Source organism: Molossus molossus, unplaced genomic scaffold (assembly GCF_014108415.1).
Source record: "Molossus molossus isolate mMolMol1 unplaced genomic scaffold, mMolMol1.p scaffold_m16_p_1, whole genome shotgun sequence".
NCBI classification, from domain to species: Eukaryota; Metazoa; Chordata; class Mammalia; order Chiroptera; family Molossidae; genus Molossus; species Molossus molossus.
The window spans coordinates 58,690,357-58,705,265 of NW_023425344.1; positions in this window are offsets into that span (position 1 = coordinate 58,690,357).

Sequence of the window (14,909 nt, forward strand, 5' to 3'; positions counted from 1 at the left end):
GTTTTCTTTCCTTCTGCATCTCTGAGGTGTAAAAATACTTAACTTGTATGCATAACAATATGGTATTTTCTATGAGGAATGGAAAGTGATCAGTCCATGTACTATTTCATGGTTCTTGCTGGGTTTTGCTTTGGAATATCTGTGGCTGGTGTGACCTTCAGTTGACCCTCTGCATGGTGTTGCTTTTCTGGCATAAATACTCTTTCCTTTTTATTTCTGTGTTATGTTATATATTTATATAATATATGAGATACATTTTTAGATTTATTTATATTTTTGCCATTTAAAAATTTTTGTTAGTACTTCTGTGCCATTTACCTTTTGATTCTATTTTGTTAAATGAAGACTCAAAAAACACCAAAAAAAAAAAAAAAACCTTTGCAATTTGAGTATCTCTTACCTTTAATTGAGCCACTAAACCTCTTCACATTAACTATGGTGTTGATGTTATTATTCTTACTGTTTGTCATGTCAGGGATTTTTTATTATGCTTATCTGTTTCTTTTTCACATGTTGTCTATTGTATAGACTGCATTTAAATTTTTTTTTCCTATAGAGATTTGGAAATTCACAGAAAGCATGGTTTTCTAAATTTTAAGTGTTTTTAAAGTTACTTAAATCTATTATTTTCTCATCATCAATGAATAGAATAAGCTATCTAGTATTTTTTTTTCTTATTTGTATTTATCTCTCACATATGGTTTTGCTAATATAATCTCAGATTTCAGATCTAGTTTCTTATTAATTATTAGTTCAATATTATGTATTTCAATGTTGTAAGTACTGTATTTGAAAATTTAAAGCACAACTCTATGTCCTGGTATTTACATTTATTTCTTAGTTGACTTATGTAGATAATTAAATAACTATTTTTTTCCTAAAGAATATGTGTCTAATATATCTGAAAACAACTTTTATGGGCATATGAGTCTTGAATCTTTCTCTCTCTCTCTTTTTTTTTTTTAAACCTCCTAGCACCTTTTCCTAGGATTTAATTCTGGAAAGAAAAAGTCTTAGAATTCATTCTGTTTTTTGTCTCTTTATGGTTCATGGGGCCATACATGAGAAATGTGTACCTAACTGCAGGTGTTTATATTAGCAGTAGAAATTTTCATCTTCATGCGTTTTTCTGCTATTAGATTGTTCTGTAGGGGAGGAAAAACATTTCTTTTACTTATCTTAGGGTTCTGACTAGAATAAAACAGATTCATTAATGTATATTATGCATGTAACACATGGGAATACCCAGAGATGTATCTCAAAGAGGTGGCTGAGAACTCTGGCTTATATAGACTCTTCAACAAAGAACAAAATTGTAGAGAAATGACAGAATAGGGATAAAGTGGTTTTAGGTTTCCAAGGTGGCAAACTATGGGAAGGAGGATATAGGAAGGAAAACTAATGGACTATGATTTGTTTGCAGGTTGTTTCTGGTGTCATCTCTAGGCTAAGAGTTAAGTTCTTTTGAGTAAAGGAAATTTATTTTCTGTCATTAGGCAGAAAAGGGGAAGGTAGAAAGAGTTTTTCTACATTTGCTGTTCTTAACTGCTTTCAGCTCAAAGTAATTTTTATGTCCAAGGGGCATGTTTTGTTGTGATATGTTCTAGATTCCTTCAGTTCCTTTCAAATTTTGTACTCATATTTTTATGAGGACAGTAAGGAATTTATCACATTAGCTCTTTGCTTATTTTTATTCACCTGCTCATGATAGAAGCCTGATGACCATGTAGGCTCTCTGGTTGTCTTGCCCATTTACCTGACAGAAAAGTTGGCATCAGTCTTGGAGTTGAAGGCCACTGTAACCTGTCCACCTAATTTCCTCAAATGCTGATCCTCTGTAGGTAGGAAAATAGAGAGCTGGTCTTCTAGGACTGCAACAAATCTTCCATGTGAGTGTTAATTGTCAGAGATTCTTTCAATTTTTGACGTGTAAATAACACTCTTTGTAGTTTCCAGAAGTTACACAAACTTTCTCTTGTTTTGATGTTTGGTTAGTCATTACCAAAGAAAAATGTAGGAACTATGATCAGATCTTCGGTCTACCACAATCCTAGCACTTTAAGGTCCTATTCTTAAACCTAAAGAAAAATTCTGGAAAAGGCAGAAAAGCTTTATTTTATGCTTTCTGGATCAAGCAAGCCCTACAGAAATTATATCTGGGATGTGGGAGGGGTAAGGTGGTGCACTACTAGTCTGTAAAGCCTTGCTCCAGGTGGATGCTGGCAGTGTCAATGACAGAGAGAGAGAGAGAAAGAGAGGAGAGAGAGAGACTTTTGCTGTTTGGAAGAAACCTTTCAACCAAACAGGGTGAGTCTGATCTTACTTCATTCTGCTGGCTAACTGTACTATGTCTTGCATAGTGCAGCCTCCCTTTTTTTCTGTGGCTCTTTGACACCCCCACCTCCCTGCCAGCCTGGTGTGGTTGATCAAGCTGTTCAAACAACTGGAAGACATCAGAAGTTAAACACTCATTATTTTAATTTGATGCTAATCATGTGTTAATGAGACTAATCCTTGCAATGATTCAGGTAATTTGCTTAATGGCTGCCCAGAGTACAGATTACAGCAATCAGTCACGTCTGATAAGATGTCTGTTGTGGAGAAGGCTGTCAGGTGAATGAGGTGGGAAAAGACTCAGGAGTAAGGGTCTGATGTCAGGCATGATCTGTTTTGGAGGGTGGGGGTTGAAGGAAGAAGAGAGCTCAGGAACTCAAATTTTCAACCAGGAGTGAGCATCCTCGTGCTCATTTTTTCTTCCTGTTTAGGAAGAAAATGTTAGTGTTGATAGACTCTCCCATTTTATAGTGACAAACATTGAAGTAAGCATGGAACGTTCAGGAGGGTTAGCTATACAATTCTTTTTTTACAAAATCTTTACCTGAGGACATGCTTTTCATTGATTTGAGAGAGAGAGAGAGAGAGAGAGAGAGAGAAGAGAAAGAGAGAGAAATATCAATGTAAGAGAGAAACATCAATCAGTTATTTCCCATTTGCCTTGACTTCCACACTGGCCAGGGCTACAATACATTTTTTTCTAGAGAAATAATTATCTCAGCGTAATGTCAGTGGTAGGAATACTCTTCTGCTGAGTTAAAGTCTCTTTATCTGGGAAAATGTCAATAAAAGGAAAAAAATCCACTAAATCCACTCAGAGAATAAAAGATGAGTTTTTCTTCTCATACATAGGAAATATAGTATAAAAACAGACACCTAGCCCTGGCCGGTTTGGCTCAGCGGTTAGAGCGTCGGCCTGCGGTCCGGAGAGACCCGGGTTCGGTTCCCGCTAAGGGCACGTACTTCGGTTGCAGTTTGTCCCCGGCCCTGGTTGGTCGTGCGGGTGGCAGCCGCTCGATGTGTCCCTTCACATCGATGTTTCTCTCTCTCTCTCCCTTCCTCTCTCTCCCTCCCACTCTATCTGTACAAGAAATGGAAAAATATCCTCGGGTGAGGATAAAAAAAAAACAAACAAACAAAAAAAAAAAACAGACACCTAAACTAAAGCCTTATGTTTTTATTACATCAAAGTATTGTGAGTTCACAAGGACATATAGATACAATCACCAATGTGCTTAGAATAATCAATGACTGCTAAGATTAGGGGCATCTTTCCCTCTACAATATTGTTGGGTTAAATATTAATATATCTTTTCCCCCCTTAAAATGCTGGAATTTACTAAATATAGACATATAGAAATAACAGAGCATTTAGAAAATAGCAAGTTAAAAAATGCTGCCAATTATTTCCTTTGGTTTAATTTCTCTACAATATTTGAAAATTTAAAATTTCATAGGTATATCATTTGTTTATAGGTAACTGAAATGTCTCTGAAAATATATTGGTGAGAAGGAGGGACAAGTCAAAAGGGGAAATAGATTTAGGCATGAGAAAAATTTTGTAGTTTGTTTTGTGTTTAACCTAATCATTTTGAGATTTTCAGGATACCCTCCTATATCTATTACGGATTCAGTTCCACTTAAACATTTCTAAAGTGTCTATTATTATTTTAGTCTGTCTTGACTGCTATAACAAAATATCATAGACTGGGTGGCTTATAAACAGCCAGCATTTATTTCTTACAGTTCTGAAGGCGAGGAAGTCTAAGTTCATGGCACTAAAGATCCAGTGTCTGGCCAGGACCCAGTTCCTAGACTCAGTAACTTCACATGGAGGAAGTGGGTAGGGATTCTCTGAGGCTGTGCTTATGAGGACGCTAATCTTATTCCTGAGGGCTCTACCATCATGACCTGATCACTTCCCAGAGCCCGCACCTCAAAATACCATCACACTGGGGATTTGGTTTCAACGTGTGAATTTGGTGGAGATGGGCACAAACATTCAATTCATAGCAATTATCTTCCAGCAGTTCTTTGCTACAAGGAGAAGAGGGACAAGCATCATGTTGAGAAACAAAGAACATGTCCAGTGAGAGTAGGAGTGCACAGGAAGGAAAAACTGGAGAGCCGATTATTTGAGGACTGGACACCCAACTGCTATAACTAGGAATGTGAATTCACAGGGCAGATGCGGAGTTGAGGTAACATGAGTAGAGGGTTTGCACTGACATCAGCAAGAGATTTTCACACACGGGGAGACCAGATCTTCTGAGACATATCTAGATAGAATTATACTTAGGTTTGCCCTGTGAACCCAGGTCAATGATTTTCTTTTTTCTCCTTAGTTAAGAAACCATTTTATCATAAAAAAAAAAACTTCCATGGGCTACCCATTTCACTATGTAAGTGCAAATAAAATGTATTTGTATTAGAATCGATGTTGTCGATGAGACTTTTCTTAAAGGGTTAAGATGCTGTTTTAGAAACATTTAACATATAAGAGAACTACCTATTGAATGCTCTTAACAGTGGTCCATTGACTTGAATTTGAGAAACAAAGATTATAAGGCAGGCAGATCATTGTTGCTGTAGTAGTTCTTGTAACTGTTGTTGTTATCTGCCTCATTTCATCTAAGAAAAGGAGAACTCTCATACAGTTTGGCAAGATAAGACAGTTTGCACAAAAGCTGGAAACAAACCCTGATCACACTGCATTTACACTCCATGAGTGTAAATCTTTATAGTACATTGCCTCTTCCACTAAACTGTGGAAAGAAATAAATCATATAGGGGACATGAAATAAAAAATGCTAAACTATATTAATAGAAGGAAAGTAGAGGGTTGGGGGAATAAGGTGATAACAATTTTTTATTTATTTAAAAAATACTTATATATTAATGATTATTTCTACGCAAACCTTATTACATTTTCTATATTATTTGGCTTGGGGTCTTTTCTTTTTAGTAACATAGTATAAAATATTTTGGCTTTTTTGTATTCTTTCCTTTTCTTTGGACATTGGTCTCCTTCAGAAGTTAAAATTAAATAAAAAGTCCTTAGCCCTGGCCAGTTTGGTTCAGTGGGTAGAGCATTGGCCTGTGGACCAGAGAGTCCCAGGTTTGGTTCCCACTAAGGGCACATACCTTGGTTGCAGTTTGTCTCCGGCCCTGGTTGGGGTCATGGGCGTGGCAACTACTTGATGTGTCTCTTTCATATCGATGTTTCTTTCTCTCTCTTCCTCCCTCTCTCCCTCCCACTCTATCTGAAGATAAATACAAAAAAAAATGTCCTTAGTTGAGGATAAAAAAAAAGTCTTTGAGGAGATACATATAAGAGCGTATCAGTAGGGCACTTGGACTGGGCCATTGAAATGATCTGTAATCTATTTACTTGATTTTCAGGGGCACTTTGAAATAATACTGGTGAAAGTACTGTGAGATTATACATTCTATTCAGAGGTTATTATGCAGTTTGTAAAATAATATATTACAGGTTTGCAGCATGTCATAATAAATTCATATGTCACAAATGACACAAATTGTGTTCTTAAAATAATTTTCCATGAAATTTAGTAAACTACACAGATTCACTGGCACACTGGATTTTCAGGGAATCAGGGTTTATAAAATATTAAATCAAATAAGTTATGTGCTTCCCAAGTACAACGGTGAACAGACATTCCCATTCCAAATGGGAGAAACAGGAAAGAAGAAAGGGGTAATAGGTCCCAAGGAAATTCAAAACCTAACAGAGCAAGTAACATTAATCCCTAAAGCTTGAGGACAATCCTTGTTTGCTGGATGCTCTGTCTTCCACACCCACTGGGGTGGCAGTGTCACATCAGCAGCTTGGTAGGATGTCTCCACTGTGACTGTGTGCCTGTGCTCTTCCCCGAGGTGGCTCTCTGATGGGACCCCACCCCTTTGATTCTCCTGGACTTGTATCACATAATTGTGGTTCCAGGTTATACCCTTTAAAACCTAGATGGTGGCAACCATGCTTCCCATGTCCATAAACTTTATGCACCAGTGGGGACAATGCCTTGGGACACCGCCAAAGTTTGCTATTTGTGCTTTCAGAAGGGGTGGCCAACATGACCTGCACTCCCTGGGGCAGGTGACACATGCTGAGGTCCCACAGGTCCCATTGGCCCCTCCTTTGGAATTATCAACCCTGATTCTTGTACTGGGGGCCTGTGATGACAGTGGTAGCTCTGATTATTTCTGAATCACCTTCTAGATCCTCCTTCTATTGTCTTAGAAAATAGCGCCTGGCTTCTGTTTGCCAAACCCTTAGTGTACTTATTTTTTTATAGTATAGATAGGCTAAGAATTTCCAAAATCTTGAAGTCGGTTTCCTTTTTGCTTAACAATTCTATTTTTATAACATTTCCTTCTTTTTGAATTTTACTATAAGCAGTCAGGAGAGCCAAGCTGCACCTTCAATGCATTGTTTAGAAATAGCTTCAAGCTAACTATATAATTTCATTTCTCCCAAGTTCTACCTTCCATAAAACACTAGTTCACAAATACAATTTATTCAAGTTCTTTGCCACTTTATATCAAGGATCACCTTTACTTTAGTTTCTTTATTTCCATCTGATACCTAATCAGAATAGACTTTACTTTTCATATTTCTATCAACATTCTGTTCATAATTATTTAGGTATTCTTTAAGAAGCATCAGGTATCCTTTTTTTTCTTTATGAGCTCTGACAAAAATAGCCTTTAAAGGTCCAGGAATTTTAATTTGCAAAAAACAAAGCTTTTTCTATCATGTACCTCCAAATTTTCCAGTCTCTACCCACTACCCAATTTCATAGATGCTTCCATATTTTTGGCTATTTATTACAGCAGCGTATCCAGAAACAATCTATGTCTTAGTTCATTTGGGCTGTTATAACAAAAATATCATAGGTAGCTAAAATAAACTTTTGTGTGTCACAGCTTTGGTGGCTGGGAAGTCCAAGGTCAAGGCCCCAGTAGAGTCTGTCTGGTGAGGCTAACTCCTGGTTCATCGACGACCCTCGTCTTGTGTCCTCACTTGGCAGAACGAACAAAGAAGCTCCCTGGGGTCTTTATTAAGGGCACTGATACCACTCATGAGGGCACTACACTCATGACCTAATCACCTCCCAAAGGCCCCACCTCCAAATATCATCACATTGGAAATTAGGTTTCAACTTGTAAATTTTGGTCAGGACACAGTAATTCAGTCTGTAACACAATTCAGTGGAAGAAAGACTCTTAACTAATGGTGCTGGAGCAATTGAAAATCTTTAGAAAAAAAGAAGGTTAACTTAAATCTCATATCTAAACTGTCATTGAACTCAAAATAGATCATGGATTTAAATGTAAAACTATTAGAAAAACAAACAAACAAACAAACTCAAAAAACCGAGGAGAAAAATCTCTGGATCTGGGGCTAAACAAGGAGTTCTTAGACTTAAGAAGAAAACCACAGTTCTTAAAAGGAAAAATGATAAATTGAACTTTCTCAAACTATGAACTTTTGCTCTGTGAAAGAGCCTGTTAAGAGGATGAAAACACAAGCAACAGACTAGGAGAAACTATACATCTCATAAAACATGTGTGTCTAGAACACATATAGAACTTCAAAAGGCAAAAGTAAGAAAATGAACAATCTCTATAAGAAAGAGGCAAAAGATATAAACATGCTTTTCTCTGAGAAGGATACACAATTGCCAAATAAGCACATGAAAATATATTCAACATCATTAGCTGTTAGGGAAATGCAAATTAAAACCACAAGGAAATATACCTACAAACCTATTTGAATGGCTAAAATTAAAAAACAAACAAAACAAAAACAACTGACAACACCAAATGCTGGCAAGATTACAGAGAAACTAGGTAATCATATTTACTTGTGTAAATGTACAATGGTACAGCCACTCTGGAAAATAGTTGGGCAGTTTCTTAAAAAACTAGATATGCGGTTGCCATAAAATCTGGTAATTTTTCTTCTTGGTATTTATTCCACGGAAATATAAACTTAGAATCACATAAAAATCTGTACACTAATGTTCACGACAGCTTTATATATTATACCAAAAAAACTGGAAACAGTCCAGATCTTCTTTAATGGGTGAATTGGTTACACAACCTGTGGTACATCCATGCCATGACATACTATTGAGCAATCAGAAGAAACATACCATTGACAAGACCTGGATACATCTCCAGAGAATTATGATGAGAAAAAGAAAAGAGCCAATTTCAAAAGGTTATGTGCTTTATGATTCTATTATATAATATTGTTGAAATGATTAAATTAGTTCTTACCAGGGATCAAAGATGGGGTGGGGTGGTAGAGAAGTGAGTGGGGGTACTAACGGATAACATGGAGAGTCTTTATGGTTAGGGATATTTCTGTATCTTGACCATATCACTGTCAATATCCTGGTTGTGATATTGTATTATAATTTTGCAAGATATTATCATTGGGAAAACCTGGGGAGAGAGGTACATGAGATTTCTTACAATTGCACATGAATCTATAATTATCTGAAAATAAAATGTTTTGTTTAAAAAAGAAATCTTCCTTCCAATACATCTCAAGTTCACTTGCAACTCCCAAAATACAAGTGTTTTTTTTTTTTCTCTGGGATGTTCAAGTTTTGGTGAATAAAAGAACTTTTGTGTTCTAGACTGACAATTTACCATTATATTGCTCTGTAATCTACATTGTTCAATACTTTGAAATAATAACTGAAATATAAAAAGTGCTCCTCTCTTTAAACACCTGATCATTCAGACATCATTTTCTTTTTGGGTTTTATGTATATTTTCCATATTGCAAATAGGTTGGAATTTTATGTCTTTCATACATGTATTATGTACCACACTCACATGAAATGCTATTAAAAAACTCAGTTCAAATCTTTTTCTTGCTAGTTATAAGATATAGAATGCTCTGTGTTCTGAAAAAAATTAAGGAACTGATCCAACCTTTTCATATTTTGGCAATTTGGCTTCATTTGGGAATTATTAAATGATTTGGACGAGATTTCCTTTACATGTTTTACAAGTAATGGAAAGTCTTACAATTCAGTTTTCTTTCCAACTTCTGTTTCTGACTGTTCCTTATTTCACCGTTTCCTCTTAACTACTTTCTTCTTTCTTGTGCTTTTACCCTTCTTACTTTTTGATTGCTTTTCTTTCTTGCTATGCTCTTTCTCAAAAATGTAGCAGATGAAAAGCCTTGTCGGAGCTCACAGACACCACTCAAAATGCCACGAAGGCATGAAAGCCACAGATAGCAGTCAGGCTTGTTTGCGTTCCCCAAGTCATTATAAGAGAAATTTTATAAGATGTGTCTGGAAATAGGGGTTCATTTTCTCCATACAGAGTTTGCCAGTGGGCTAAAGATAGAGAATGAATACCAGAGGACATCTGAGGCCAAATACATTTACATAACCCCACACGCATTTTCATTTTTATTTTTAGCCTGATGATTTAAAAAATATAACTTTTGCTTTGGCCAATTTCACTTATTCATGTGTGTCTAAATTGGGGGTTATGCAGTGTGTATTTGAAACTCAAGCTAGCATATCTCCTGGAAAAGAAGTAGTAACTGCTTTCCAAAGGAAAGAAGAGGAAGCCTGACATTTTTTTTTTTGCTTAAGGTCTATGGCACTAGACAGAAATTTACATTAGTATCAAACTGCTTTAGCTCTAAAAGGTTTTCAGTCCCCACCTTCCTTTTAGGAGAGACATTGTCAGCTTAAAATTAATTACTAAAATGTGAAACAAATCAAAGGACAAAACAAATCAGGCTGTTAAGGCAAACATTAAAAATCAAATTATGCTCTCAAAATAGGCAATTTACAGCTTGGAAGGGTAATTGGCAAACCTGAAATGCATGCAAATAGTTGAAATTACTGACGCAAGCGGTATATTACCTATTGGAGGGTATAATTTGACAATGACTCTTGCAAAAGGGTCGAGATTCTATCATTTTTCATGACTTAACAGCAAAATATGGTATAGCATTCTGTCTAAAAGAGTCTGCAGGAGGATTAAATTGAAGAGCTTTAGCTGAAAGAGAAACGAGTATTGAAGCTATATGTCAGGAAGAAGCATGGATTGGTTTTAAAATTTTACAGCCCTCTGTTAAATGAATATTCTCTTCCCAGGCAACCACTGACCACAAAGTTTCAGTAAATCATTGAAATAAGTTTACCTTTCTGGTTTTGAAAAGAGGACCTGACACACCCAGCCTGACAGCTGAGCTATCAAATGTGGTGTTTAGAATCAACTCAGGGATCAAGTCTCCTGGACATTCACACCTTTATTCTCCAACTCCCATTTCACATTCAAAAACAAAGACGTCATTTTCTGCGAGTCTAGGCATTTTCATATTGCCAATATATTCCTTTGTATATTGGGGGAAAACAAGTGTTTTTGAAATGGCATTATTTGCCATTTTGATAGCAGCAGTGTGGGGCAGGGGACAGCATGGAGGATGATTATAAATGGCAGGCAGGGGCCAGCCCCCAGGTACCTCTCCTGGATGGTATTTTTCCTTGGGGCATCTTATCTACCTATCAGCTCTCATCCACTACTATCTTGTACCCATGGTGTTTGTTTGTTTGTTTTTTTAACTGTGTGGTTTGATGCCCCCTTCTCAAGACATGCATTTTCTCCACCCTGAAGACAGGCTCAGTCACAGCCTGATTCCCTCCACTTGGGCTCATAAATATTCTTATGACTAGTAAACTCACCGCTTTTCATATGTGTTTGACATAACCGAGATGAGAGAAATGTTTTTTAGCAGCTTAATGGAGATATAACTAACATACAATAAATTGCTCATACTTAAAATGTACAGTTAGAAAACTTTTGAGATATGTTCACAGCTGTGAAACAACCACTATAACCAAGATAGGAAACATATCCATCATCTTCAAAAGTTTCCTGTTGTCCTTCCACATCCTTTCTTCCTGTTCCTTCTCCGATTTGTCTGTTTTTCTAAAAATTGTTTTCTGAACAGCAGAAGTTTTAAGTTATGATGAGGTCCAAAATATCAATTTAATTTTTATGGATCACTCCTTTTGCATCATATTGAAAAACTTCACCTAACCGAAAGGCACAAAGGTTTTTCCTTAGGTTTTTTTTTTTTTCTAAGTTTTATCATTAGCAGTTTTACATTTAAGCCTATAATTTGTTTTAGTTCACTCTGTGTGTGGTAAGAGGTGGAGTTTAAAGTTTTTTTTTCTTTTACTTCTGCATATGGATATCCATTCAGTTGTATCAGCACCACTTGTTGAAAAGACTGTTCTTTCTCCCCTGCATTGCCGTTCTAGCAGAGTTCTTTACTGCCAAAAAGGTTCCCTGTAATACCCGAATCATAGTGGAAATACACTCAGGCATCACATTAGTACACATTTCAATAGAGTGTACAAGAAGTGTTCATAGGCCTACTATGTAAGATAGGTTTAAGTTGGCCATCAACGACTTTGATAAATGTCCTCTAGCATAATAGCCACTTGGAACATATTTGTAAAAGAATGAATGAATAAACGTATAAATAAATAGCTTATTAGACTATGCAAGTCATTTTTTTAAAATGTCTGCTGTCTAAGCCAGTCATTCCTTTCCTTTATCTTCTGTAACTGTTTATTTCAAATGACTGCACTCGCAGTTCACGTTTTTCCACAGGGACTGAAAATCTAGGGATTTTAAAGGATTTAATCACTTTCTTTTTATATTATTTTATTTTTCAATTAAAGTTTACATTTAAGATTATTTTATATTAATTTCACATGCACAGCATAATGGTTAGACAATATTAAACTTTACAAAGCAATCCCCCCGATATTTCCAGTACCCTATGTTGTTCTTTACATCTCCATGACTATTTTATAACTACCAATTTATACTTTTTAATCCTTTCTCCATTTTTACCCAGCTCCATTCATAACCCTCTTCCCCTCTGACAACCATCAGTCTTTTCTCTGTATCTATGAGTCTGTTTCTATTTTGTTTGTTAATTTATTTTGTTCTTTAGATTTCACATATAAGTGAAAACATATGGTATTTGTCTTTCTCTGACTGACTTATTTTACTTAGCATAATACCCTGTAGGTCCATCATGCTTTTTCAAAAGGCAGGATTTCATTCTTTTTTATGGCTGAGTAATATTCCCTTGCATATGTGTTCCACCACTTTTTTATCCACTTGTTCATTGATGAAAACTTGGGTTGCTTCCACATCTTGGTTCTTGTAAATAATGCTGCAATGAACATAAGGGTGCATACAGGGTTGGACAAAAGTGGGTTTACAGTTGTGAGTATGTGAAACAGAGTTTATTCTTGTATTATTATTTATTAGTTATTGTATTATTTTCCATACAGACAATTGTAAACCTACTTTTGCCCCACCCTGTGTATCCTTTTGAATCAGTGTTTTGGGTTTCTTCAGATATATACCCAGAAGTGGAATCTCTGGGTCACAAGGCAGTTTCATTTTTAATTTTCTTATTAGCCTCATACTATTTCCTGTAGTTGCCACAACAATCTGCTTTCCTACCAACAGTGCCCAACGGTTCCTTTCTCCTTACATGCTCACAGCACTTGATGCTTGTGGATTTATTGATGATAGACATTCTGACAGCTGTGAGGTGATATTGCATTGTGGTTTTAGTTTTAATTTCTTCAATGATTAGAGATGTTGAGCATCTTTTTATGTCTGTTGGCAATCTGTATGTCCTCTTTGGAGAAGAGAGGATTTGACCATGTTCTTTGCAATTTTTTTACTCCATGTTTTCCACAGTTCCAACAAGATTGTTTTCTAGTTGAAAAAATGGCAAAAAGTGAATTAGCATATATTTATGGACTTTCTTACTCTTCCTTGCTTAGTTTCCCCATTCCTTTACCTCTGCTTCCTGGATCGGTCCCAAATAAACTACCTGAATGTACATTCTGGTCTTAGGATCTGCTTTTGGGACAACCCAACATTCATGGATGAATTACTGACACAATTCTTAATAGCTGCCAAATCCTGACTAAGACATAAAGAATTAAATTATTTGGAAATTAAAAAAATATTAAGCCTATAGAAACTTGATTGCTAAACTGCATACAAACCTCATCTACTTCAATTTCACAATACTGAATTTAGATGAAATTAAAAATTGTGTTATACAAACTATGATATTTAAAATGCTTTATTTGTGTTGACTCTGTGTATATCTTTGTAACACATTTTTTTGTGCATCAATAAAATGAAAATTTGGCCAGCTAAATACTTTAACCTGTAGACAATTGTTTGAAACATATTCTTTGAACATTATACATGTTTAAATATCTTGTGATATTTCTTCCAAATACAAAAATTCAAATTTCTCCAGTCTTAAAATAAGTATTAAAGCCCAGCTGGTGTGGCTCAGTGGTTGAGTGTTGACCCATGCACCAAGAGGTTGCCAATTCAATTCCTGGTCAGGGCACATGCCCAGGTTGTGGGCCAAATCCCCAGTGAGGGGCATGCAGGAGGCGGCCAATTGATGTTCTCTCTCATCTATGTTTCTATCTCTCTCTCCCTTTACCTTTCTCTCCCTCTAAAATCAATTTAAAAAAACCCAATTTTTAAAAAAAGTACTAAAAATGATAAGGCTCAGAAGAAAATTCTATTCGATGAAAAAAAATGCTATATTGTTATGTGCTTTATTTCTCTTAATATTTCTGGACCATAGACAATATCTTAAACAGATTCTATAGATAAATAATTTCACTAAAGCCAGTTTAAAAGAACATTTAAAGGCACAGAATATAAAGTAATAATAGATCATAGATGTAGCATCTATTACATACCTTGTATTTTTAAAATGTGTGACTGATTTCAATGACAACATTATAGTTTCTATTTTGGCTTTGCTAAAAGTATAGGTTTTAGTTTTTTGTGTCTTCTGCTCATCCTGTAATATAGTGATGCTCCGCAAGTTGGGATTTCACCACCCAGGGTCTTATGGTTTAATTATAACTATTGAGATTTTTGGCTCTGGTTTTGCTCATTCCACATTCTTTTTAATTTCATTAGATAACATTGTCATTGGTTTGTTCACTCCTCAGTTTTTCCAATTATTTTTATGCACTTTGTGTTTAATCAATTAATTTTCCAAGCTGTAAATTATCCATTTTGAGATAGTAATTTGTTTTTAATGTATGTCTTAACAACATGATTTGTTTCATGTTTGTAATTAATTTTGAGCTTTGAAAATAAAATTGCATGACAAATCACTATGGGCAATGCCACTGCCACAAACAGCAAAGGTGAAATTTGTCGTATAATTGAACTTTGTTTTTATTTTGATGTTTTTGAGGAAAGTTTCACCAGTTAAAAATGAGTGAGATTAAGTTATGACAATCCAGGAAGATAGCAGCACATTTTCATATAAAAGTAATACTGACTATTAATATCGAGGTAACTATAATATGGGCCACCTCAGTTATCTCTTAGTGCATAACAAACCACTCCAAAACATAGATGCTTAAACATTAATAATGTATTATTTTTCACATGGCTATGGATAAGACAGATGCTTGTGCTGACCT